At 43.2% G+C, this 4461-nt stretch overlaps 1 pseudogene; it reads right to left on the bottom strand.

The window, feature by feature from the left end:
* Positions 1–268: 268 nt before the first annotated feature.
* On the bottom strand, positions 269–386 carry LOC124778334 (annotated as a pseudogene).
* Positions 387–4461: the final 4075 nt, after the last annotated feature.

The following is a 4461-nucleotide window of genomic DNA, read 5'->3' as shown; positions in this document are numbered from 1 at the left end:
TGTTTATGAAACCTATTGAAAAATGCAAAGAACCTATGCACCAGTCTAATATAAACTAAACTCCTCCCGAACAGCCCATGAAGGCCCAATAGTACCGACCGGCCGCCGTGTCGTCCTCACTCATAGTCGTCACTGCATGCGGATATGGAGGGGCATGTGGTCAACACACCGCTCTCCCGGCCGAATGTCAGTTTCCTAGACCGGAGCCGCTACTTCTCCATCGCGTAACTCCTCAGTTTGCTTCACAAGGGCTAAGTGCACCCTGCTTTGGCAACAGCGCTCGGCAGACCGGATGGTCACCCATCCAACTGCTAACCCACCCCGACAGCACTTAACTTCGGTGATCTGACGGGAACCGGTGTTACCACTGCGGCATGGTCGTTGGCACCAATCTAATATATAACTTATAAATACAAAAACGACAGCAGAATGTGATATCTCCGACGATAATGAGACGTCTGAGATTGATTAACAGTCTGGAGCGATTGAGAACATATGCCATCAACCTACCACACTTAGTGATGTGCTGCAAAGTTATTGAACAGCTCAGTGTGTTCCCTAGCGTGAGCAAGACAGTTCTCTCGCCTTTGAGGATCGATCTCCTATTGCTCCCAAAAGGCTGAAGTCGACATTATGCCAATACTTTAGCCACGACACGGTAATAAATCATAGCGTGCCTTATCGCCGCGCTACTAATCGAGCACAAGTGTGAGCCATACATAACGAGGTATCTCGGTCGGAAGACATAGTGGATGAAATGACAGCCGCTGCACTCGCGCAGACGGCCGCTACAAAACGGGGCTTCATGCAAATGGCCGAGTAAAATATTGGGACGAAACTTCTGATTTATTCAGACGCGCCTTATCTCGAAACGTCGCTCGCGTATCGTGCGCGGTGTGGGCTACTCGCCTGAACGCGACTCTGAAATACTGCACGCTCTCGCCGCGGCGCACAGAGGCGCCGCAAACCGCGGGGGCGAACAGCTGCCGACCGCTGCCGCCTCCACTCCCCGCTGCAAGCGCTGCTCCCGTTCATTACATGGAAAAATATCTGAGTTACTTTTTAAAAAAGTAAATAATTTATTGAAACAATCGACACGTTACCTTAAAGCAATGTATCTGATTCTCTGGTGCAATATTTACTTCAATGGATATGGCAACCACACAGCCTAATACGCTTCGGAAGTGAATCTCCTGCTAATGCATTTAGTCTAACGGACAATAATATTACTTTTGTGGTCGAGCACCAGCAGGGTAACAGTATTAATTCCTTACATCTCTCCATTTCCGTGAATTAACATAGACATATTTTTGGCCTTTATCATTAGCCTAAACCTTCCGACGTCATAATTCCAGCCTCTTGGTGCCTTCCTGATCAATATGAAAAAGTCTTTCTTTTTTTTCTTTTTTTTTTTTTTGTTCAGCGATGGGCAATATCCTCAAACTGCCACTATAAGCTAAGGAAATTCAGAAGGAACTTGGCTGGTTGCGAAATAACGGCTATCGTAGCATGGCCGTTGGTGAAATTTATAATTCGATGAAGTCTAAAAAGAATCAATTGACACCAGAAGAGATACAGCATAGAAAAACATTTGTTTTGTTTCATTTCAATGGCCAGGTCTCAAACAGAGTAAGTAATCTTTTTTACAAATCGGATACAAATCTCAACGGTCAGCTTAACGCCTTTTAATACACGATATTTCGCTACACATGACTTACACCAAACCCGTAGTATATAAAAAAAATCACTGTTCTATGTATAAGTCGAGTTACATCGGGAAATTCAGAAGAAATTTTAACACAATGTAAGGAAAACACAGAATTAAGAAAAGGAAAGACGTAGGAAGTAAATCCACTATCACTGCGCATCTCATACAAGATAGACACAAGGTACGCTGTATCGAAAACATCCTTAAATCACTGATACAGTTAAGAAGGGTTACAATAAAGAGGTGTTCCTTTAGGGACATCTGCGAAGAGAAAAATACTAAGAAAAAACCCTTAGCGAGCAAGGAACATTAAGGAGCACCAATTTCTAGGATATCTGCCGCCCAGTTATTGACTGTTTCCTTTTAAGATAATCTGCACGTTCGCAGTTGTCGATAGTTGTTTGTAAGCAGTTGGTCATGCGTCCGAGCTATATTGAACCGCTCAATAGTTGCCTCGTAAGAGGTCATTCGTTTTAATGCTACTTGGACGCTTCCTTCATCATAGTTACGTTAGTTAATTCTAAATAATTACGAGGGTCGGTCAAAAAGTAATGCCTCCCATTTTTTTTCTACTTAAAGAAATTAAGTTAAGTGAAAAATTTGAATTTGGCGCCATTCCGCAAACCTTCTTCTGCAATCCACTGTAGTAGTAACTTTCTGTGTCAACAGGTGGCAGCACAGCAGAAGTTTGTAAGATGGCCGACATCAATGTTCGTTTGAGACAGCGTTGTGTGATTGAATTCTTGAATGCAGAAGGTGAAACGCCCATACGCATTCATGAAAGACTGAAGAAGGTGTATGGTGTTGTGACAGTGGATGTCAGCACTGTTAGACGATGGGTTCGTCGTTGTAAGGAAGCTGAAGGGCAAACACCGTTGACTGACGAAAAGCGGAGCTGCAGGCCGGTGAGTGCAGTGACTCCACACAACATTCAGCAAGTTGATGACATCATTCGTGGTGACCGTCGGGTGACTGCAGATGAAGTGTGTCGCATTATTTCTCTTAGTAAAGGCAGTGTGATCACGATTATTAAACAATTGGGGTACTCAAAAGTTTGTGCACGGTGGGTTCCAAGAATGTTAACCGATCAGAATAAAGAGGCAAGGAAAACAATAGCCTCCCAACACTTGCAGCGCTTCCGTTTGGAGGGAGATGAGTTTCTGAAAAAAATTGTGACCGGGGACGAAACATGGGTGCATTTTTTTGAACCCGAATCAAAGAGGCAGTCAATGGAGTGGCGTCACACAAGCTCGCCGAGGAAGAAAAAATTCAAAACTGTGCGATCGGCAGGGAAAGTTATGGCAACAGTTTTCTGGGATACAGAGGGTGTGATTCTGGTTGATTTTTTGGAGCAGGGATGCACAATAAATTCTGTTCAATACGTCATAACCCTCAACAAACTTAAAGCGCGTCTTCAGCGAGTTCGCCCAACAAAATCAATGGCAGATGTTCTTCTTTTGCATGACAATGCAAGACCACACACCAGTCGTCACACCTCTGACGAGATTGTCAAAATTGGATGGGAAGTTTTGCCTCATCCCCCATACAGCCCTGACCTGGCACCATCAGACTTCCATCTGTTCGGGCCACTAAAAGAAGCTCATCGTGGGATTCATTTTGAAGATGAGGAGGCCGTCAAAACATCCGTGCGTCAATGGCTTAGGAAGCAGAGCTGTGATTTTTACCGTGCTGGGATACATGCCCTTGTTCAAAGATGGACCAAAACTGTAGAGATGGGCGGAGATTACATTGAAAAATGACAAAATGATCCTCAATGTTGTGGTTTTCAACCTATGTAATTGCATTTAAATTTCCTGACAATTAAACGTAGAAAAAAAAATAGGAGGCATTACTTTTTGACTGACCCTCGTACTTTCAGGTTTTTAACTGAAAAACGTGCCGCTGTAATTCTGAAACACGTCAGAGCATAAATCTTTTAAGCTAAACAGCATGGTAACACGTTATGGTATGAGACTGTACACATTTTATAATTTCAACACACCCATTTACTTCATGAGGTCATTAGGGGCGAAGCTGTTTTAAACCCTCTTGAGTTCTGCTGTTTGTGCCTTTTACGTTACTTCTCTACAGCATAACGTAAGCTGTACATTCTTTCTGCACTCGTACTGTCCATATGTAAGCATTGTCTCTCACCACCTACCGTAGGTAACCACGTTCCAATCGTATGCTGTATTAAAGTTTGACCATTTCAGATACACATAATAATGGCTTTGTAAAAATGCCGAAACCTGTCTTGTGCATTTAATAAAGTTCTAATTACGTAACTGCACCGGCTTTTATTAATTGAGCATTTGAGAGATCAGCATCATCCAAACAGGGAGAAAATAATAATACTTTTTTACTTCGAGTTACTGATCTGGTCATAAATTACGTCATGTCCCACTTAAGAAACACGATCAACACTGTCCCGGCCTCTGACAGGACGACGAGTCTACTGTCATCAGTCTGAGAGTGCCGACAACGTCCTTCGTAACTACGCCACTGATCACTCTAATCCGATTATCTAGCATGGTACTTCTTTTCTAGTTAGCTGTATTCAAAATTTAATAAAGAATATTGAAGCGTCAGTGCAAATGACTAGATCCATCCTCTGAAAATGCGTCGATGACCCCACACTCCTCTTTCAGATGTAACGCTGGACGCGTTGTGCGTTTTGCCAAGTTATCGAATATGCACAATCTCACTTTTTCCCATTAGGTGGTCAGTCTTTCTGCAGTACTGATTTTGACTTC

This window comes from Schistocerca piceifrons, chromosome 2, assembly GCF_021461385.2.
Source record: "Schistocerca piceifrons isolate TAMUIC-IGC-003096 chromosome 2, iqSchPice1.1, whole genome shotgun sequence".
Classification (NCBI taxonomy): Eukaryota; Metazoa; Arthropoda; class Insecta; order Orthoptera; family Acrididae; genus Schistocerca; species Schistocerca piceifrons.
The sequence above is the reverse complement of the archived record's forward strand: the minus strand, read 5'-3'. Positions and strand labels throughout refer to the sequence as shown.